Source organism: Prionailurus viverrinus, chromosome B4 (genome assembly GCF_022837055.1).
Source record: "Prionailurus viverrinus isolate Anna chromosome B4, UM_Priviv_1.0, whole genome shotgun sequence".
Classification (NCBI taxonomy): Eukaryota; Metazoa; Chordata; class Mammalia; order Carnivora; family Felidae; genus Prionailurus; species Prionailurus viverrinus.
In genome coordinates, this window is record NC_062567.1 from 95203597 (window position 1) to 95228033 (window position 24437).

General features: G+C 34.4%; 1 long non-coding RNA gene across 1 annotated transcript in view; it reads right to left on the reverse strand.

Annotated features, from left to right (window-relative positions):
• The window catches only part of LOC125170386 (uncharacterized), a 227880-nt gene extending 204716 nt beyond the window's left edge, over positions 1 to 23164 (reverse strand). Inside the window, exon 1 of the long non-coding RNA XR_007154009.1 lies at positions 23003 to 23164. This is a non-coding gene — a long non-coding RNA (uncharacterized LOC125170386). The remainder of the gene's footprint in view (positions 1 to 23002) is intronic.
• Between the last annotated feature and the right edge of the window lie 1273 nt (positions 23165 to 24437).

Consider the following 24437-nt stretch of genomic DNA (forward strand, 5'->3'; position numbering starts at 1 on the left):
AAAACAGACCCCTCCCTGACTTCTAACTATTCTTTTTAAGTTTATTTACTTATTTTTGAGAGAGAGAGAGAGAGAGAGAGAGAAAGAGAGAGAGAGAGAAAACACCAGTGGGGGAGGGGTAGAGAGAATCCCAAGCAGGTTTTGTTTTGTTAGTACAGAGCCTGATGTGGGGCTTGACCTGTGAGATCATGACCTGAGAAAAAATCAAGAGTTGGACACTTAACCAACTGAGCCACCCAGGTGCCCCGACTTTTAGCTTTCTTAACTTATGCAATGATTTAGTTACATTCCAATCCTCTTATTTATTTCTCAGTATTTTTTTAAATTAATGTTTATTTTATTTGAGAGAGACAGAGAGAGAGAGAGAGGGAGGGAGGGAAAGCAGGGTGCAAAGAGAGAAGGGGACACAGAATCTGAAGCAGGCTCCAGGCTCTGAGCTATCTGCACAGAGCCCTACACTAGGCTTAAACCCATGGACCACAAGATCATGACCTGAGCCGAATTCTGACTCGCCACCCAGGCACCACTCTCAGTGTTTTTTTAAATAGGTGCTATCCCCCTTTATCATGTTCAGTCAGGTCTTCATTATTATTAATCATTGTCTTGCTTCTGAGCTCCCTGCATTCCATATTTTCCTGATCTAATCTATCCTGCACAATGCTGGCAACTAAAATCTCTTCTAAAGGCTTTTATTATGTCAGTATGTGCACTGACTGCACCCCACACTCAAACACACTCAAATAAACACAATTAATTTGAAATTAAAATCTAATCTTCTAATGTCATGGAACATACACTTTGCCCACTTTAGAGATAGTTACAAATTTTTCCACTTACTATCACTGATTTATCTACCATTATTCCACTTAATCCACTCTATAATCCAACCAAAGTAGACCCCTCTTCAATCTGAGTATATTTTTTGGAGTTTTTATCTCTTTTTCTAGGCTTATTCAATTCCTCTGCCTGAGAGGCACTTTCCTTCATTTGCATATGTTCAAATTGCCCCTATATATCAAAGATGGAACACAAATGATATCTCCCTCATAAATCATCTCAATTTTTATATTCTGATGATGAATAATACATTCCATCAATAAATCTTATTAGCTTTTCACACTCTATTATTATAGTTTATTTTGTCTGCTCATTTTATTCATTTATAAAAGTAGCATTTTGCAACCTGTTTAAGGAGCAGTCGGAAACCCATAGTGTATTTAGTATTTTACAAGAAGCTTCAGAAATCTCAATAACTATCTTAAACAAATATTGTCTAAACTTCTTAACATTTTATACAAAATGTATTGACATCAACAACAAAAGGTGCTTATCAGATACTAAAGAATATCTGGGTGTTAGGTAACTTTTTCTAGCTCTAAGTTGATGAAAGAATTAGATGGACTCTGCCAGATATAAACTGTTTTTCTGTTTTCTGTTTAAATAAATGGTGACCATAGATGATGAATGTAGCAATAGCATAGTAATGGAAGGATTCAACTCTAACCAGAGTGCTACTGTTAAGGGCAAGAGAAAGACTTTCTCTAACCATCCTCTTTCCATCCCCAGTCACATGGGACTGATTGCTTTTTGTTTATTTATCTTCAAACCATGAAGAAAATAATATTGAGAAAAATGTTTTCCCAAATTGCGGAAGCAATTTTCATCAAAAGCATTGGTACCCTTCCTCTGTGCTTGATAATACTTTGTGTTTACAATTGCTTTTGTGTTGTCCATTGCTTTATAAGGATCATAGTTCATCAGTTATGCTTTTATTCACATTTTAACCTATCTCTAATTGAATTACTGAACTATGTCCTATAATAATAATTAGAAAAAAATAGCTTCATCATACCAGGCGAGGGGTACTCTTTAGTACATTGATGGTGTTGTCATTGACATCACCTGTTTTAACTTGGTAAAAATTGTCACATCACATCACTTAAATTTGAATTCCTATTTGTATCTTAAAATGTTTTTTAAGAGATTATTACTGAAACATTAATTGGTACTGTATGCCTAGAACATTATCCAGTTGTTGGAAATGCAATTGGTACAAATAAAATTACACATCTCTTTAAAGAAATCATACAATTTCCAGAGTTAGAAGAGTTAGATATCACCATTCATGAATCAATAAGGGACATCCTTCAAGCACTAATGTAAAATACAGTAAAATACTTCTGAGATATCCTATTTAGCTCCTATACATATGTGAACACTACAATTTTAGGCAAACAGGAAATGCAATAAAAAAGTCACATATGATATTATCAATCCCAAGCATTTAAAAGGAGTAAAATAATATAACAATGATGCCATAAATTCCCACCAATAACTGAAGAAATGGAAAAAATAGATTATAAATGTGCAAAAATCTTAGATTTGAATTTTGATCTGGATATAGTAGTATCCAAAAGTAGTATAATGCATGTTGAATATATGCTGCTTTCATTTAGATAATATATATAAGGTATATATATATATATATATATATATATATATATATATATATATATACCAGTATGTCTTCTCTGTTCCTAATATGAATTAAATCAATGCTGAATCTTAAAATAGACACGTGTTATTAAAGTGGATTTAATGCACTTGGGGAAGGGATGTGTCATAGTCTTCTATGTATATTCAAGGCCTACAATCACATGAAACACACCCCAAAAATGTCTTTTGAATGAACACTAAATGTTGGAAAAAAGTGTAGTAATTTTATTGGAAAAAGTGTTATTGATTCATCTCAACATTATTTTTATTTATTCTTTTGTGTATGTGTGTGTGTAATTTACATTAAAATATTTAATATAGTTATCCCCTCCCACATTTTCTGTGTCCTTTGTCAGGTATTTTCATTTTTAACAAGTCGTTCTTCTTCTTATTTTACATTTTTATTTTATTAGAATTTACCACATTTTTATTCTTTCCAGTGTTGTTTATTCATTCCTTCATCACTATAAATCCAATTGAGATACTTTTTTTTCCTGTCTCGAGAACTTCCTTCAGTATTTCTTTTTTTTGAATTTTAATGTTTATTTTGAGAGACAGAAAGAGTGGGGGGGGGGTGCACAGAGAGAGAGAAGGAGACAGAGAATCCCAAGCAGACTCCATGCTGTGTCAGTGCAGAAACAGACATGGGACTCAATCTCATGAACCATGACGTCATGACTTGAGCCAAAATCAAAAGTCAGACTCTTAACCAACTGAGCCACCCAGGTGCCCTAATCCTTCAGTATTTCTATTAGTACAAGTTGACTACCTATAAATTTCTTTTTAGGGAGATGGGGATCTTAAGTATAATTCACTTTAAGTTTGAAATATATTTTAGGTGGATATCAAATCATAGCTTAACATTTATTTCTTTTAAAGAATTTTAAATATGTCATACACTGTCCTCTGGTTTTCATCATTTCTGCTTCAGAACTAGGTGCCATTATCATTGCTGCTTATTTGAAGATAATGCCCTATTCTTCTCTGATTGCTTCTAACATTTTTCTATTGCTGACTGAATTTTAGTGATTTTGCTGTAGTTGGTTTTATTCTTTCATATTTATCCTTCCTGTCTCTATAGCTTTGTCTTCTTGTCTGTCAAGTTTAGAAAATTTACAATATCTCTTCAAACAAAACTCACTGCATCCTTTTATCTCTTCTCCCGGTAGGACTTCAATTCCATGACTATGATTCTTCATTTTGTTCCATACATATTTTACATTATTTTCTATATGGTTATTCATGTTCATTTCATTATCAGTCTGTATTCTCTATTGACTTATCTTTAATTCCATTAATACTTTGTTCAGCTCTATCTTGGAGTGACCCTGCATAAATTCAACTGAAAACCTAAAGTACTTTCCTGGTCTTTTCCTCCTGTTCAGGATTTGAACAGCATTTTTTTTTTCCTTTTTGGCTATATAAGGCTTCTCTGTTGTCTGTTTAGCCTCTTAGCTCTTACTTTCAGCTTGCCTGTTCAGCTTCTCACACTCTTCAGATTAGGAGCTAAGAAGTACTATACCAGCCTAGTCACATAATCTCAGGCTCACCTCTCTACTGCTGCCTTTGCTCTGAAGTTTCGTGTTTTAGTTCCAAGCTATTGTGGTAGTGCTGAATTCTAATTTTTGTCTCCACAGTTGTGTGCTACTTGACAATGCTCCGAGGCTACATTTTCACTTGGCCTATGGCCCATGCTGCAGATAAGTTTGCAAACGCCTCAAGAAAAGTGACAGATGAACGTTGGAGTCCTTTTGCTGTCTTTTCTCTTGGGAATTTTGAACCCAACGGTCTGAGTTGATTTCCAATATCTTAAAACAGTAGTTTTCATCTTTATATTTATTCTTTCTGAGAGTTTTTTTTTTCTGATATAAGCTATCCCACTATAACCAGAAAAATGAAATTCTCTGAAGCTAGTTTTTAATCTGGTTTTAAAGAGTTGGTGGAGTGGAATATTGGACAATAACAATCAATTTAAGAAAAATGTTCTTAATATTATATATATAACTAATTTAAAGACTTCTGAAAAATGAAAGCATAATCTTTTGTGACACATGAAGCTTTTGTAATTAACAAAAAGGTTCATGTTTTGCTGTGCAGGTAAAATCATAATGGTGTCTAATGAGGAAAAGATACACATCACCTGAATAAATCAATAGCTTTTAAAATTTCTAAATCTATTTAATAGTTCAATAATTTCAGTGATCTAAGTTTATTATTAAGCTAATGACCATCTTGATGTGATCAAGTGAAATATCTTTTCAATGGCATCAAACACTGATATTTTCATTTTATCTTCCCTCAGTTATATTATTGTACCTCTAACTTTTTTCATAATATTTAACTAGGTCATTCTATTTCAGGATCATTCTCCATCCTGCTACACTTATGCTTACTTCAACTAAAATCAGATATATGGTGGCATGACTTGCTCACTCGGAATAAATATAGAGAAGTTTCTGCTTTTGAATTTTATCCACTGGTTTGCATTTTGCTCATGGCCCTCATACTGCTTCAGTTTTTGTATTTATTTATTATGCAAAAAGATACACTATATGAAAGTGGATAAAGTTCAAGTACCAAGTCTTGTTTTGTTATTCTTATCCTGGCAAAATCTCTCGTCAACTCCTGGGATAAAATGCCATTTTGGGGCTACATGATGAGGCTCATTTCGCTTTGATATGGCATACTCCAAAACAATGATGTTTGTTGGGTTCTTTGAGCAAATGCAAATTGAGTGCTGAATACATATTTCTTTAATTAATGAAAATAGAAATTACATTCTTTAGCGTCTATTACTTGAAACATGTGACCCATGTAAAACAGTTTTCTACAAAAATAATACTTATGTGAAAGCTTTTATTTATTTTCTAAGTTTATCAGCAGGGAAGTTTTAAACCTATTTAAACTTAAACTAAAACCAAATATTTTATCTTACGTTTTAAAGTTTATTTATGCTGAGAGAGAGAGAGAGAGAGAGAGAGAGAGAGAGAGAGAGATTAAGCGCCAGTGGGGGAGAGGCAGAGAGAGAGGGAGAGAGAGGGAGCGCTAAGCAGGTTCTGCACTGTCAGCACACTGTTCACGAAGGGGCTCAAACTTGTTAACAATGAGATTATGACCTGAGCTGAAATCATGAGTCAGATGCATAACTGACTGAGCCATCCAGATGCCCCCAAAATAAGTATCTTAAGACCGATAGTAAATTCACATGGTTTAAAATGTAAAATGTGTCAGGAGGTTAAGAACTATAAATCTTAAAAAGTTAAGAATAAATTTGTAATGTTACTTGAATGAGTAGACCTATAAAAAAGGAAAAGTGGATGCAGATGTCACTTAATAGTGTCAAAAATATTCTGAAGTGTATTTATTTAAAAAACATAAAAAATAGAGTAATTATGAGATCAGATATGGAACATGCATGATATTGTGAAATACCTATTAACAACCTCAATTTTGACACTACGTTCTTTGCTCAGGTCAGAGGAGGAAAACAGACTACTTCCTGGATATCCATGAAGAAGATATCCTTAATAAAAGATATCTTGGATAAATTTTAAACATTGAATCTTTAAGAGATGTCTTTGTTATTTAGAATACTAGCATCCCTCAACACAGTTAAATTAGAATAAATGCCTTGTATTCATACAATGCTTTCCAATTACTAAAAATGTTTCACCTACATTGCTTAATTTTTATCTCTATGGCAGTCATGTGCTACTTTAACATTTCCATTTTAAAGGTCACTTTTATTGCCTAACATTACGTGAATAACAGCACAGTCTAAACCTGAATTCATATCTTTTGATGCTATATTCAATCTACTGTGCACTGTATTGAGTTTAAAATGTCATCATGATTAACTTAAAGCTAATAGAGATGAATATTGAATATCCACAATTTTTGGAATTGAGTAATGAGCATATATTTAAAAAATATGCATAAGGTTACAGAGTGGTCAAGGATAATTTTCTTCTTTTGTATAGTCCCATGTGACCTCTCTTACAATGATCATTCCTGTGTACTGTATCAACTATGGCTGATTCTGCTCTCAAGTAATAGGGCAAAGTAAGGGCTACTAGGTTACAGGTTTGAGGATCAACATATTTCCCAACACTAGTTTACATATTTACTCTCTCCTTCCCTTGGCTTTTGTGTGCATAGTTTTATTTTGATAGAAATAAACCTATTTCATGGTAAGAGATAAGGCCCAAGTACATTGCTTTATCTGTCTTGCTCATTACTTATTTCTAGAAAACATTTTAAATTCCTTAGATTTTACTTAAAAACTTTTATTGTCCCAATTGTCTATTAAGTAAAATCTATTTCCTCTATTGTTTACTGATCATGCTCTTTTTATTATACATCTAACTGCTATTTATGTCATGTATCTTCCACAAACCATTTCTCTCTTCCCATATTACCTTCTCTGACCTACTTGTAGCTAGTTTTCTGGTAGTGCTTATCACCAAATGTGATGAATGTCATATTTTCACGCATAACTGTCTTGGGATCATAGATAATTGCCCTTTTATGCATTTATGTCATTCTGCCAGTTACTGATTTATTGACTCTTACCTCCAAATTCAAAAGTTTGCTTGCTTTGTAAAAATGGATCTGTGCCCTTTAAATAATTTTGCTTTACCAGCTGGCATGATGATCAGCTTTATCAATAGAGAGTACTGGAGAAACATTGCAGGAGATAAGGGTTTTGCTTCCGATTCCCATGAACCCTCCTAGTGGGCTCCTCCATGGAATAAACCTTGCACAGCACTTGGCTATGGGAAATCAGATGGCTATGTCCTATGTTAGGAGATTTTAGGGAACACATTGCAAAGCAGAACACTGCTTTCTGGCCTTGCTGAAAAAAGTGGGCCATGCTTCATTTATCTAGTTAAAGTATATCTATAGGTTGGGTCTTGCCAATGCTCATGAATTCCTTAGACCATGTTATCTATGGAATATCTTATCTTGTTTTCCACCCTGCTTTCTACATCTGCTCTTTTTTAGTGTTGGGAATGCCTTAACTTGTTTTTCTGCATGCATGCATACATTCTTACTGGCATGTGGCTCACTGACATATTGCACAATGTTTCCCTAAATGTATGCTTCATAAATACGGGAGGTTGAGAGCAGCTTAGGGAGTCTTCCCTTAGCTTCCCTCTCACCTCTCTTGACTTGCAGAGTCTTGAGTAATCCTTTCTGCTGTCCTTGGCTTTGCTGGACAAAGCTGAAAGCTGAACCCACACCTGGCTCCTGCAGTACTCATGGCTTCTCAGTTCCTGACTCCTTCAGTACACACAAAAAAACAGCAGTATTCACTGGCCAGAAGCTTCCACCATACACCCTCTTTGAGTGGTTTTAAGCAGAGTGTCTCCAATGAGATACCTCCCAGTGAAGACCTTTCTTTAGTACCTTAGTGAATGAATATCCAGCAAGTGCTAGAAGGTAGATTCCCAGCAAATTTTGTCTGTGTTACACCAAATTGTCTTCTCTGCCACCCAGTTGGCCATGGCTGTATCCTCCCATATGGGCTGTATCTTAGCCCTGTAGGAGCCTTTCTCTTGAGTGTTGTATCTCAACCACAGAGAGAGTGGTTGTTCTTTATGTCTCCTGTACCTTTATTCTTTTTTTTTAAGAGTTATCTTTTAAGTAATCTCTACACCCAATGTGGGATTCAAACCCACAACCCCAAGAGCAAGAATCACATACTTCACTGACTGAGCCAGCCAGACACCCCCCAATATTCTTTAATACTTATTTACTTTTTACAAGCTTATGCCACATTACTCCAATTCCTCCTTATAGCCAATATTTCTTCACATTGAACTTGTTCAAATTACTGTGTGGATTCTCTCTCCTGAGTGGACTCAGACTTCTAATAAATACTTGCTAATGGAATAGAATAGAGTTCACTTAATTCATACCACAATTTAAATTACTTATCTCAGGTTCTTCTTGTAGGATTCACTTAGGTGAAAGTAAGAAAAGTAAAATTATTGGACATTTTCCATTGGTGACAAGGATTGAAGAGCCTGCACATAAATCACAGAACATATATGACACGAGGGTCTCTCAAAGTTAAAATTACAAATTTAACAATATTCACGGGGTAATTATTTTAAAGATGGTTATTCTTGTTTGTGAACACAACTGGGCAACTCCTGTTTCTTATGTGAATATTTATTTCTCATTAAGTACTTTATTGAGAATATTTATAACATAGTTTCTGATCAGCTGAAAAGTTATTATACTTTCTGTTTAATTTTTTTGAAATTTAAAATCTCAAATCAAGTTTAACTCTTCAGTGAAGATTTTACTAATTTTTCACACATGCTTTTGGTGCATTAATTCTGGCTGAATATGCCATAATTCATCATGAAAGAATTACTTGGAGACATAAAAAATGCATAAAAGAACAGCTGTTGTATTGCTGAAAGCAATGCATTGGGGCATGCACATGGTGTTATGAAACACAGAACTGATTAATTGTATATCCTTGTTACAGTAATTTCTTAACTTTATGATAATTGCCATCTATTTGAGAGCAGATTGTAGGATTTCCTTTATGCAATAAACTTATCAAAACAAACAAGAAATAATTAAGTTATTAACAAATATGTTGATCACTGTAGGTTGGAGAATCTCAAATTGTAAATAGTGCATTAAAGCTACAATACCAATAAAAGTCTAAGTCTAAACTCTCATGAGTTAGGTAAATTGCATAAAAATTATTGAAGCACCAAAAATTTTGATATTTTGAATATCTTAACTTTTGAATCATTCTAAAGTTGTATTATACCTATATAATCATTTTATTATATATAATTAGTTCTCATCATGCAAGTTGTATTACTTCACACGTTATTGCCTAAACACTGTCACTAATGCTAAAAGCATGAGTTATGTGAATCATTGAAGAAACTAGAGGCAATTCTATTGAATATTCTTGGCCATTATATATTTATTCAATGATAGAAAATGTTAAAAGTTTATAACACTTTTATAATTAAAAGTTGAATAACATGTGAAAGAACTTATAAATATAAAGGAAAGCTGTATAAACCTTCTTTTTTTTAATATGAAATCTATTGTCAAATTGGTTTCCATACAACACCCAGTGCTCATCCCAAAAGGTGCCCTCCTCAATACCCATCACCCACCCTCCCTTCCCTCCCACCCCCCATCAACCCTCAGTTTGTCCTCAGTTTTTAAGAGTCTCTTATGCTTTGGTTTTCTCCCTCTTTAACCTCTTTTTTTTTCTTCTCCTCCCCCATGGACTTCTGTTAAGTTTCTCAGGATCCACATAAGAGTGAAAACATACAGTATCTGTCTTTCTCTGTATGACTTATTTCACTTAGCATAACACTCTCCACTTCCATCCACATTGCTACAAAAGGCCATATTTCATTCTTTCTCATTGCCACATAGTATTCCATTGTGTATATAAACCACAATTTCTTTATCCATTCATCATAAACTTTCTTATTATTACTCAACATTCAACAAATATGTTTGTTTTCTACTTTATTTCAGGCTCCAAGCTAGGATTTTGTGGCAATAAACATCTATTGTTTTTAAATTCAAAGAACTTTAAGCCAAATAGGTAAGATATAAAAACATATGTTACCCATGAGTTTATTGGAGATTCTGCTCATTAAAAACCTTCAATTTGCTTACCAAATTATCTGTAGATTAATATCCACTTAACATTCAGGGTTTTTAAAAAAATGTTTTATTTATTTTTTGAGAGAGAGAGAGAGAGAACACAAGCAGGGGAGGGGTAGAAAGAGAGGCGGGGAGGGACAGAGGATGTGAAACAGGCTCTGTGCTGACAGGCTCACAGCAGGTAGCCTGATGTGGGGCTCAAATTCACAAACACAAGATCGCGACCAGAGCTGAAGTCAGACACTCAACCAACTGAGCCACCCAGGAGCCTCAACATTTAATTTAACTATGTTGAGTAATTTTGAAATATAATTCTACTTAACTAGCCGAACTACAATGTACAGAGAAATTCATTATTATATTTATCTGTTAAAAAAAAGATGCTTATGTTTGTCAAAGTAAATAATACCTGAAGATAGCTCACAAGTTAAATTTCAGAGCTAGGATTTATATTTAGTTCTTATGACTCCAAGCTAATAGTTCTTTTACCATATTACAACTGTTTATTTTAGAACTTTAACAAATTTTTCTTTAAAGTTGAATTCCTAGGTAGTAATTGAAAGTAGTTTTAGTTTGTTTCACATAGCTTTCCACTTTTGTAAATAATCTCTAACTTTTAAAACATACCCTTTACTCCTAATCTTCTTTACACCTTACAGATGACACTTTATTTTTTAGAGAAGTTTAAGTTTCATAGCAAAGCTGAGCAGAAGGTACAGAGATTTCCTATATACCTCTGATCCCACATATATATACCCCACCAGAGTAGTAAATTTGTTACAACCGGTTAACTTCATTGACAAATCATTATCACTCAGAGTCCATGGTTTACACTGAGGTTCATTCATGGTATTACACATTATATGGGTTTGGACAAATTTATAATGACATGTCACTACCATTATAGACTTTTACAGAGTAGATTCACTGCCCTAAAAATCCTTTGTACTTTGTTTATTCATCCTTCTCTCCCTCCAACCACTGATCTCTTTGCTATCTTCATAGTTATTCCTTTTCTAGATTATCATATAGTAAGAATCATAGAGTATGTAGCCATTTCAGTTTATTTATTCACCTACTGAAGGACATCTTGTTTCCTTCCAAATTTTGGCAATTATGAATAAAGCTGCTAAAAACATCCATGTGGATATTATGCGGAAATAAATTTTCTACTCATTTGATAAATACCAAGGAGTGTATTTTCTGAATAGTATGGCAAGAGAATGTTTAGTTTTGTAAGAAACCACCCAAACTGCTGTCCAAAGTGGCTGTACCATATTGCATTCAAACCAACAATGAAAGAGAGTTCCTATTGACCTACATGTTTCCCAGCATTTCATGTTAGTGTTCTCGATTCTGGACATTCTAATACATGTGCAGTAGCATCTCATTGTTATTTTAAAATGCATTTTCCTGATGACATATGATGTAGAGCATCTTTTCATACACATATTATGCCATCTGTATATATTCTTTGGTGAGGTGTCTGTTATCTTTGACCCATTTTTTTAATTGGGTTGCTTGTTTTCTTATTGTTGAGTTTTAAGAGTTCTCTGTGTATATATATTTAATACTCCTTTACAGATATGTCCTTTTTAAAATATTTATTTATTTATTTATTTTGAGAGAGAGAGAGAGAGAGAGTAGGGGAAGGGCAGAGATAGAGGGAGACAGAGAATCTGAAGCAGACTCCATGCTGTCATGGCAGAGCCCAATGTGGGGTTCAAACTCATGAACTGTGAGGTCATGACCTAAACTGAAGTTGGATGCTTAACCAAGTGAGCCACCGAGGCACCCCACAGATAAGTTTTTTGCAAATATTTTCTCCCAGTTTGTGGATGGTATTTTCATTTTCTTAATACTGTATTTTAATAGGTTTATAAGAAGATGTGGTATATATATGTGCACGTGCACGTGTGTGTGTGTGTGTATATACACACACGTGTGTGTGTGTGTATATACACACACGTGTGTGTGTGTGTCTGCGTGCGCAATGGAATATTACTTAGCCGTAAAAAGGATGAAATCTTGCCATTTGCATTGACATGGATGGAGCTAGAGAGTATAATGCTACACTAATGTTAGAGAGAAAGACAAGTACCATATGATTTCACTCATGCAAAATTTAAGAAACAAAACAAAGGAAAAAGAGAGAGAAAGAGAGAGGAAGAGAAACTAAGAAACAGAACCCTTAAATATAGAGAACAAACTGATGGTACCAGAGGGGAAGTGGGTCAGGGGTGAGTGAAATAGGTGATAAGGTGATAAGCACTTGTGATGAGTACTGGATGTTGTATAGAAGTGCTGCATCGCTATATTGTATAGCTGAAACTAATACAACATGTATGTTAACTACACTGGAATTAAAATAACACAACATAAAATTTAACAAATGAATACATTAAAACAAAACAACAACAACAAAGGAAATCTTAACAGTGTCTTACCAAGGTGTAAGGTCTGTGCTCTGTGTCTAGATTCCTTTTTTTCTTTTTATTCGGATGGATGTCCACTGCTTTAGTACCATTTGTTGAAAAGACCATCTTTTCTCCATGTATTGCCTGTGCTCCTTTGCCAAACATCAGTTGATCTTATTTACTTAGGTCTTTCTGAGCTTTCTAACTGTTCTATTGATCTATTTGTTCTCTTGCTAATATCACATGATTTTGATTCCTATGACTTTATAATAAACCTTGAAGTCAAGCAATGTCAGTCTTCCAACTTTATTCTTTTCCCTCAAATTTGTGTTGGCTATTCTGGGTCTTTTGCTCTTCTGTGTAAACTTTAGAACCTGTTGGTAACCATCAAGTAGCTTGCTGGAATTTTGATAAGGATGTGATGAAACTCTAGATCAAGTGAGGAAAAACTGACATCTTGACAATACTGAATCTTCCTATCCATGAACATGGAATAGCTCTCAATTTACTTAGTTCTTTGTTATTGATCATCACAGTTTTGTAGTATTCCTCATACAGATCTTATAAGTATTTTGTTAGCTTTATACTTAAGTGTTTAATTTTGGGGATGCTAATCTAAATTGTATTGTGCTTTTAATTTCAAATTCCCCTTCATTGAGGTACACAGGAAAGTAATCAACTTTTATATCCTTCAACTTTGCAATAACTGCTTATTACTTGCAGGAGTTTGTTGTTGTTGATGATGATTTTTTCCCAAGTTTCTACATAGACAATTATTTTACTTGTGAACAAAGACAATTTTACTTCTTCTCCAATTTGTATGCCACTTATTTCCTTTTTTTTTGTCTTATCATAGTAGCTAGAATTTCCTGTGTGTACAACTCTTTTTATACATTGTTGGATTAGATTTGATATTTTGTTGAGAATTTTTGAATATCTGTTCATGAGAATATTGCTTTTCTTTTCTTCTTTTTTAAAACAATTTTTTTAATGTTTATTTATTTTTGAGACAGAGAGAGACAGAGCATGAGCGGGGAGGGGCAGAGAGAGAGGGAGACACAGAGTTCGAAGCAGGCTCCAGGCTCTGAGTTGTCAGCACAGAGCCCGACAAGGGGCTCAAACCCACGAGCTGTGAGATCATGACCTGAGCTGAAGTTGGACACCCAACCGACTGAGCCACCCAGAGGCCCCATGGTTTTCTTTTCTTCTAATGAAAAGATAAAGTTTTCTCTTAATATATCTGATTTGGTATTGGGGTAATGCTGGCCTCATAGAATTAAAAAGATTATAGATAATTGGTATAATTTCTTCCTAAATGTTTGGCAGATTTCACTAGTGAACCCATCAGGGTTGGGTGCTTTCTATTTTGGAAGATTATTAATTATTAATTTGATTTATTTGATATAGGCCTATTCAGATTGTTTCTTTTTGGGTGATATTGGCAGATTTTGTCTTTCAAGGAATTGGTCATTTAATCTTGGTTATCATATTTGTGGGACATATCATGTCCCTGAGATCTGTAGTAATGTTCTCCTTTTCATTTCTGATATGAATAATTTGTGCCCTCTTTTTCTTTTCCTCTCCTCTCCTTTTCTTTCTTGATTTTTCTTTTTCTTTCTTGCTTTTTTTTTCCTTTTCTTTTTGGTTAGCCTGGTTAAAGGCTTATTGATCTTATTAATCTTTTCAAAGAACCAGTTTTTTTTTTAATTTATCTCTTGGTTTCCTATTTTCAGTTCCATTGATTCTCCTCCAAAACCATTATTTCTTTTCTTTTGCTTACTTTGGATTTAACTTTCTTTGTTTTGTTTTGGTTTGTTTTGTTTTTGTTTTCTGGTTTCTTTAGGTGAAGCTTAGATAATTTGATTTCTGTCTACACTTTCAGGCATCATTTGTGTGATTTCTCTTGGTGTCATATATTTGTAAATAGGGTATGAAGTGATACATAAAATACTGAGTTTTTATTAAAACATGTGTCCAAGAGTGTAAGTTTATTCTTGCTGATAAATGACAAATGGAAAAGAAAATTTGAAGTAACTTTGTTTAGGAAAAACATCTGAAGTGCACTTTATTTTGTTGTGACATCTAGTAAAAGAATATTTTAAGTATTTACTATTCAGAGAAAAACAAATTTGCAAGGAAAGTGAGAAAATATAAAACAAAAATGCTCATGATTGATTTTCAAGAGGAACTTCAACTCCAGTTAAGTGGTTCCTGAATTTTTTTTCTCTTCCTCTCTGATACCTATCTTCAGATGCATCATATTCTAATAAGCAGACACGAATTTGGATTGTAATTCTCTGCCATTGTTTCTCAAACCATTTAATCCATGTCTATTCTTAATAAACATAAAAGAAAATCCTCTTTATTTTAATAAAGAATATCTACAAAAACCTGAAACTAACATCATACTTACTTGTGAGAAATTCAGAACTTCTCCACTAAGATTAAGGACAAGACAAGGATACTTTCGCTCATCATTCCTTTTCAAAATCATATTAGGTAGTCTAACTGATGTAATAAGACCTCCCCCCCAAAATAAAAGGAAATGAAAGGTATATAGATTAGGAAAGAAAAAGTAAAACTGTCATTATTCACAGGTAAAATAATTGTCTATGTAGAAAATTTGAAAAAAAATCAACAAAAAAACTCCTGAAAATTTGAAAAAAAAATCAACAAAAAAACTCCTGCATATAAGAAGCACTTATAGCAAGGTTGAATAAATATTTATGGAAGAGAAAATTACAAAAAAGAAGGGAAAGAATAAATAAGAAGGAAGAAAAATAAGACAGTTCTAAGATAAATGATTACATTGTAAACTACATAATATATGATAAATAGGATAAATATGTTCATTGGACATTTAAATTTGTATACAAACAAATTTTTATTTACTATTAATATCCTGTTTTGGAAAAAACTATACTCTTATTTTCTAAGAGAAAATAAAGACAAGAATGATTTTGGAAGTATAATGAGTAATTAAGATTCAAGTAGATTTATTTTTATTTTTTTAAATGCCTTGAATAATAAAAGAAAACAATATTTGAAAATATTCATCTCAAATACTCTTGACTTTGTGTCAAGTATAAATAACATCTTTTGTAGTTAGAAAAAAAAATTCCAGTTGAGGACTTTGTAACAAATGTGAAAGTTGAATTCATTTGCCTTTTAATTAAAAATATAGCACATTATTAAATACTGAAATAGATTTTACTCAGAGAGCTGAATGCTAATTCATTTTCTGTGAAAACAAATGTATAATTTTAAAGGGTATTGAAAGATAATCTACTTTGAAGTTTTGTTTTAATTAAATGAGAAAATAGCATATCAGGAAAAATGAAGAAATATGCCAGTTGGCAATTGGAAGATTAGATAAAAAGAAGAAATAAGGAAAATCAGAAGACAACATTATTTTACTATTTACTTTTCATATAGTATTTGGAAGAGGTAAAATAATTTTGAGGGAAATTTCAACCACTTATAGATTCTTTTTGAGAATAAGAATATTTCTAAATATAACTATTAGCTTCTAAAGTTTGAAAAGATATAAAATAAGAATAATATAATGATTTATCTTTTACATTTATGATCTTCAGAGCATTAGGTGTGTATATGAAAGTACAGATCAGACATAGATATTCATGCTTATATACTAGTATATATATTATACATTTTAGATAAGAACAAAATTTGCAACTTAGTGCTTATATTATCTTATTTTTGAGAGTTCCTTTTCAGAAATAGTAAAAATTCCTAAAAAAAAAAAAAAACAAAAGAGAGAGAGAGAAAGAAAGAAAGAAAGAAAGAAAAGAAAAGAAAAGCTAAAGACTTAAATAGTTTAATGAAGAAGAAGGACTAATTGGATCAATTTGCTTATATTTATGTTCATTGTTCTTCTTTTAATTCATATATTTTCATGTTTCCTTGGTCTGCTTTTTAGCAGTAAAACAATAAAACTCTATTTTCTTTAAAGTAGTAGAAATTTGAAAAGCTTTCAAACCATGAATCAGGTATGTGCTAAACAAAATATAAAAATAACGTAATAGAAAAATATTTTTTTCAAGTCCCGACATTGTGTGTAAAAATTCTACATTAAGAGAACAATAATGTATATAAATTGACAATATTGCATGCTTAAAGACCCTAACATAACCTTTTTTCATTAAAACATAATAACTTTTGGTCCAGTGGCCAGAGAACAAAAGAACTTTATGCTCTCTAATTTATAGGTAGTATTGAAAAAAAAAATTAACTACAACATTTAAAAATGAAAGAAAGAAGAGATTCTAAGAGTGAAAATAGAGAAATACCAAAGAATCAAGGATGACTGACTTAACCCACTAGGAACTTGGAACTGTAGAAAATTCTACATATAGCAGGTGAAATGGAGTGAGGAGACCAGGCTCCCTGAATAATCCATAGAATCCAAACACCAGTGTCCAATAATTACCTTGGCTAAATTACCTTTGTTCTTCAATTTGGGTTGAAGCCATTGTGTGCCAGTTTGAATATACAGAGAGCCAAAGTAAATGCACTCACAAATAAGTATTTGGTCTGTGTCACATATGGGTACAGGGTCAAGACTGCTGATCTGCAGAGGGTAAGGTTCTGGAAACAAACTGATAGCATGATATCTGCTTATTATATAATAAAGAGCTTTTATTGAGGCTGATAAGAAACTACTACTTTAGTAAAGGGTGCACGATGAAAAACCTATAGGTTATTTTAAATATTTGAGCAATCCAACAGGTAGGAAACTTTATGTCTATAGAAATAGAAATCAAATAATTATAAGTACAATATTTTGTAAGAAGTAAGCTTAAATCCTCAAAATACAGAGGTGTTATTAGTATTCAAAAAAACAAGTAGGAGGTTTAATGTACAGAGAGCTTAAAATTTGATCATTTGAAAATCTTGGAATTGAAAACTATAATTACTGAAATTATATTTTTAAAACTTTCAGTAGTAGTGCTAAAGAGTGAACTTAATCTTGCTAAGGCAGAATAAATGAACTGAAACTAGAAGTAAATGAAACAGGTCCTATGGTCAAACTGATTTGGTCTGAATATTTAACCTCCTGTTACACTCAGGTTCTTCATCATCTGTAAAACACTAATTGTAATAGTCTTTGCACCTTAGGCTGTTGTGATTGCAAATGTGTACTGAGTGGGTACTCAACATCCCTAAGTTATCTATCACTATAATCTCATAAGGCATGATAATGACAAAGAGACTGGCAAGTAAAAGCAATTGAGGCATAGAGGATCAAATGCAAGTCGCTAGCATATATCGAGTAGGAATTCTAGAAGGATAAAAGAGGAAAGGGAAGGAATGAGGTGGCAGAGTTTGGTGATGGTTGCTTTGCAGCAGATTCAGATACCCTGATCTTTGTGAAGACATGACAGACAAATCCAGTCTAATGACATCGTTGAGAATATCAAAGTGAAAATTCAAGACAAAGAGGGCACCCTATCTGACCAGCAGCGTCTGGTATCTGTGGAGCAAACAGCAGGAGGATGGCCACACTCCCTCAGACTATAGTACCCAGAGAGAGCCCACCATGTGCTTGGTGTTTCACCTCCAGGGCAGCATCACCAAGCCTTCTCCAACTCACCCGTAAGTACAACCGTGACAAGATGCTCTGCTGCAAGTTTTAATGCTCACCTGCATCCCTGCACAGTCAACTGATACGAGAAGAAATGCGGCCACACTAAACACCTGTGCCCCAAGAAGGTTAAGGAAGGACTTGCCACCAGCTCTTCCTTTGCCCACAGGGTGCTCTCCTACCCAGGCCCTTGGACCTGGGATCTCAATAATGTTTCCCTGCTAAAACATTTGGAAAAAAAAAAAAAAGGAAAAAAAGAAAAAGAAAAGAGGAAAAGAGGGAAGGAGGAAGAGGCAAAACTCAGGGAAATTACATGAAATGCATTTTTGGTGTTAACTTGTTTATCATGTATCAAGGCGGTGAAATTAAGTCAAGGGATTGTCAAAATAGGTATTATGTTTTAAAAGTTAAGTTGATGTTTTCATTAACTCTGATTGGTCCCTCTAGCTTTTGATCAACAATTTAGAGTGAAATTTGGATTTCTGATCTGAACCTTTCATGCTTTTTCCATGAATTTGAAGTTTGGTACAAAAGCCCTTGTGATCTAGGACAAGTTCAAATTCTAGCTCTGATACTTTATGATTTTGAGATGTGCAAGGTATTTAAACTCATTGTGACTCAGTTTCTTCATCTCACAAAGCTATCTATTAGGCAATTTTGATAAGTTGAATAATATTACACATATAAAACATTTAAGAAAGTGTTTTACTAATAAGTATAATTATACTGCATAAACACCAATTTAATGGCTCATCTGAGGAGTATTTCAACAAAGTTAAAATTTTCTCGTGAAAATTCTAGTAGAATACTGCTAGGTTAAATACACTCACACTCACACACACACACACACACACACACACACAGAACTCATGATGTAAATAATGTAATATGAAATAATTTTGACCAATGAATTTAAAATAATTAAATTATAAATCGAAAATATTTCTATTTTTTCTAAATACTTGCTTCAGTCTTTGAAATCTCCCCACTGTGTAGCTGATTACTATAATTGCTTCCATTTAAGCCCATCAGTTTGCAATAAATTTTTTAACTCCAATCATATTTGTTCAAAGTCCTCCTTCCACCTGCTTGGTGTGGGTGGAGACAATATCTGCTCTATCCAAAGACCCCTTCTTGCACTTATTTCTCCAGTTGGAAAGATGCAGAAGAGGTGAAAATGAAAACTCCACAATAGTGGCACAGAAACTCTTTTCCTCATTGTGTAGGATGCTACTAATTCTCCAGCTAATATTAACTAATTTTCATTTACTTTTCTGTGGCAGGTATTCAAATGCTGGCTCCCTTAAGAAAAAGATGTATGATTATATAGAGGGTATTACAGAACTTTGATCCCGCACAGAAGTTCCACCTTAAGCTATCCCTCCTGCCTCTCCTCACCTACACCTATTAAAATTATTACAAGAAGATTTTTTTTTTTAGGGGCGCCTGGGTGGCTCAGTCGGTTAAGCGTCCAACTTCGGCTCAGGTCATGATCTCACGACCCGTGAGTTGGAGCCCCGCGTTGGGCTCTGTGCTGACAGCTCAGAGCCTGGAGCCTGTTTCAGATTCTGTGTCTACCTCTCTCTCTGCCCCTCCCCTGTTCATGCCCTGTCTCTCTCTGTCTCAAAAATAAATAAACGTTAAAAAAAAGATTTTTTTTTAAGTTTAAATTCTCCTCAGATGAGCCACTGACAAGTGACTGTATAGTAGAATCATGTTTAATATTTGTTGAGCAAGGGTGATCTACTTAACAGGTTGGTTTTGTTTTGATTCGTTATGTTTTTTATTTGTTTGTTTTTGTCACAGGGGCATTTTGCTAAGGAGGCACCTCACTTTGAAATTATGATAAGACCAATTAAGTTTTATACCAAACAAGATGCTCCTTTAATCAATGGAAAACCCATGTACTCTTATGACAAATAGTGACATGCAGGCTGCCCCTTGGTATTCCTGCACTTGGCCAAGTTATCTTCTAGGTTTTTTCTAAGCCCTGGTCACCTCAGGCTACTTTTTCAGTCTCACTAATTTTACATATTTAATTCCCCTAAGGTTTGCTCCATTTTTCAGTCAATTTCATCTCATTGACATTAGGCAGACCACTTACATTTTCTAAGCCTGTTTCTTTATATGTAATACACATGGAGGACACTTAATTCATGGAGTTTTAATGAGGCTCCAATTGAAAGAATATTGAAAGAATATTGGATTGACTATATGAAGTTCAATTAGTATTTTCGTATATGGACATATTAAGACATATGAATCCAACCTGTCTTTCTCTCTCATACACACACACGCACACACATATGCACAATTTTAGAACCTACTCTGTATGTAATGTCTGTCAACAGGTTTATAATTTAATTATAGAGCCATCACATCCATATAAAGTTAAAAAGTATAAAGGGAATAATATTTAGTCTCCCACCAATTTGTTTTTCCTTTTGCTGATCCAGCTTCCTGCATCGCTTCTATAACTTTCCCTAAGGGACAGGAAGGCAAATGCACCTTACAGCAGGAGGGGGATGTGACTGTATTTGTTTTCTACTGTTGCCACAACAAGTTACCACAGATTTAGCAGCTTAAAAAAACAGAAATTTATTACCTCACAGTGTCTGTGGGTCAGATCTGTCATGGTTCTTGCAGGACTAAAATCAAGATGTTGGCAAGGTTACTGGGGACTCTGGATAGAATCCAATTCCAGGCTTATTCAGGCAAAATTCAGTTCCAAGTAGTTGTAAAGCTGAAACTCCCATTTCTTTGCTGGCTGTCAACAAGAAATCTTTGCTCCTAGATAGGCCCCATCTATCTCTCCTTGTGTTTTCCAAGTGGCCTCCTTCCAGCAATAGAGAGTCTAGTTTGTCTCAAGCTTCAAACTTTGCCTCCTATCCATGCTTCTACATCTGACTCACTCTTATTCCTTCTTCTTCTGCTTTTCAGGGCTCATGAGATCATATTGGGCCCACCTGGATAATCCAGAACAATCTTCCTCTTTTACAGTCAGCTGATTAGCAACCTTAATTCTACCGGCAATGTCCCTTTACAGAAGAGTATGTAGATTACTGTTTGATTGAATAATCAAGGGACAGGAATCTGGTGGGGAGGGATGCATCTTTAGAATTCTGCCTACCATAATGACAGTCATGTTATATACAAAAGGGGTTGGTGTACATTAAAAAGGAAGAGGGCATTTTGTTTCTCAGAGGAAGTACCAGAGAGGGAGACCAGGGACCAGTAAGACCAGTTATTTTCAGGTATCTAAAAATAGTTTAAATGGCTGGGAGAGATGGGCAGGAAGTCAGAAGCACAAGAAGCTTCCCGGCCTTTTTCATCCTCAGATTTACTACTGAATCTGAATAGTGCATATGGAGCTAGTACACTGAGGAAGGCCTGGGAAATCTGAGAACATCTGCAACATGACTTAAGCAATGTGAGAAAGCAATGGTGGGGGAACGTGCCTGGCGTAGCATTTACAGAGTTCTTCACAGTGCTGTCTAGTAGAGGAAAAGCAGCCCAGAACCTACATCCTCTCCAAAAAAAAAAAAAAAAAAAAAAAAAAGAGATTTGAGAGGAATAAGGAATGGTTTCTCTTCCAGTATATTGTATCTTCCCAGGACTCTTTTCTTCTGAGATGGGTAAATTTGCATGTTCTTTTCATTCTTGGTGCCCCTCAGCTTGGAAGAAAGAGCTGGAGGTTCTCTTAACTTGAAATGTAAGTAGAGTTCTCCATACTTCCATATCCTTAGATAAAGTTCTTAATGTTAATTCTGAGAAATCAGGAACATTTCATAAGCACTTCCATTTACTTTGATACTGTTGATAGGGAGAGCAAGTAATTGTTCACAGATGAGAACACTCAAGCAGAAAGAAGTTGGCCAGCACATGGCATCCTAATCAATCATAACACCTGGGACATCACCTTAATTTCCTCAGTAATCTCAGTGAGGTTAGGGACATTGTTGATTTTGCTCAATATTTTATTTCCGTGCCTTTTTCATACTGGATAGGGAGTAAACATTCAATAAAGCCCATTCCTATCACCATTCTGGGGGCGGACATTTTATTTGGATTTTTCTTTCTCTAGTTTGAGAACTGTTACATTTCAGATGAGCTTGTTTATATTTACTGTGACTGAAATGTAGATTTGCAAAGAACCTCACATTAATTATTGCAGGCCCACTTTTTAGGCAGGTAGATGTTATCATTCCCCTTTACTGGAAAAGCAGCTGAGGCTCAGAGCAAGAGGAAAAGGATGAGCACTCAGCCAGGGAGATATGGGTAGAGAAAAAGAGTGCAAGTTTTCTGACTCCCGAGACAGCTCTTCCTTCACTACACCACGTTCCTCAAGCATAAACAAACTGAAATGGTTCCTTTCACTTCTTCTGCTCTCTAGAGTACTTAATCAAAAAGGCAGACGAAAAATTAAACCGGGGTATCACTTCCAGGATACAGACTGGCCTGTCCTTTGCTGAGACAGAGGAATACTGAACACAGGACAACCTCCTGATCTATAAAGAGTCCCACCAGGCCATCCATGGGAATTATCAAGATACTACCCATCTGATACTTATGTGGGAGGTGGTTGGCTACCCAGTACAGATGAAAAACACAGCAGGTGTCATTGTACTAATAAAGCTATGTACCTTGAACTAGAATAAAAAATGAGACCTACAAAACCCATATAGGGACACTTTGGTTGAAAGAACAAAGCATTAACGAGTAAAAGGGAGAAACGAAAACAAAACAAAAACCTTCTTGAAGTCTGTTCTTCAATAGGGAAACTGAAATGTGGCCAGTTCTAAAGGACAATCTGTTCACTTACCTCCTCTCCATTAAAGCTCCCCAGCATCCTGTGGTAGCCTTTCCAATTTCTCAGAGAAAGAACCAGCACTCAGACTGTGAGGCATATACTAATCAGCAGCTGGACGTGCGTCAAGGCTTCCCCTGGGCAGGCTGGCGCTCTCCTGAAGATGAGAAGAATCCGAGTGCTGCCAAATTGGAGAAGCAAATCAAAGTGATGTCAGTGGATTTTTTGTTGTTGTTGTAAATACCAAGTGTTTAGTCATAGCAAAAGTGATGTGAAATTATAGAATACTTAGATCTGTGGTCTTGAATTATATTGTCTTTAAATTTGATTGTACATATAGTAGATTCTTTTTCCTCAAAGCCAAGTTTCTAACCAAAATGTAATGTAGAAGATTAATGTCATTATTTGGAAAATCAAAATCAAGAAAAACAATCCAGTTTCCATATAAATATTCTGGGAGAAAGACAACTCAGAATCCCACTTTTGCCAATTTAGGTATGCAGTAGCTCTACCTGATTTTGTAAAGTAGACGGTGAAACTTAATCACGTATGCACGTTAAGAGAAAAGTAATTCCTATTCACTTCTGTGAATGCAAAATATATTAAGGTATGGGGTTTTTGCTTCATTCAAGATGATAAATAAGCTGCATTTCTTTACCTTGCTATTCCACTCTCATCATGGGGTTGGATTTTTTTTTTTACAAGTAACCATATTAGCTTATTTTGTATCCCTAAGAATATATTTATGTACAAATATATTTTATATTACAAATTTATTATATCTGAAATTATACCTGAAATTTGAATACATTGCTATTTTCTCCTTATTGATCAAATAAATGCTTATATACAAATAAATAATGGATCCTGAATATCTTTCCATCTCAGAAGGCAGAGAACTTCGTTCTTCTTCCTACAGCTACATTTTATTTTATTTTGAAGATAAAATCATGGTAAATTTAACTCCTCCCTACCCCATTAATGGGCACGTGGGTTATTTCCAATTTATGACTATTACAAAAAGTGCTGTACGTGTCATCAATGTACACATGTTATTTCCCTTTCTTCCTTTTTCTCTCTCTTCCTTCTTTCACTTTCTTTCTTTTCCTCTTCCTTTGTTCATTCCTTCCTTTAGCAATCTTAGCTGTATTTCTTTTTAAGTTTATTTATTTATTTTGAAAGAGAGAGAGAGAGAGCACATGTGCACATGCAAGCAGGGGAGGACAGAGAGAGAAGGAGAGAGAGAATCCCAAGCAGGCTCCAAGCTCACCACAGAGCCCAACACGGGGCTCCATATCATGAGCCGTGAGCACATGACCTGAACCGAAATCAAGAGTTGGTCACTTAACTCACTGAACCACCCAGGCACCCCTCAGCTGAATTTTTTTTTAATGAATTGAAAGCAACTAGTGTAAAAACATTTTCTTTTCAGTAATTACTCAGTGCCAGA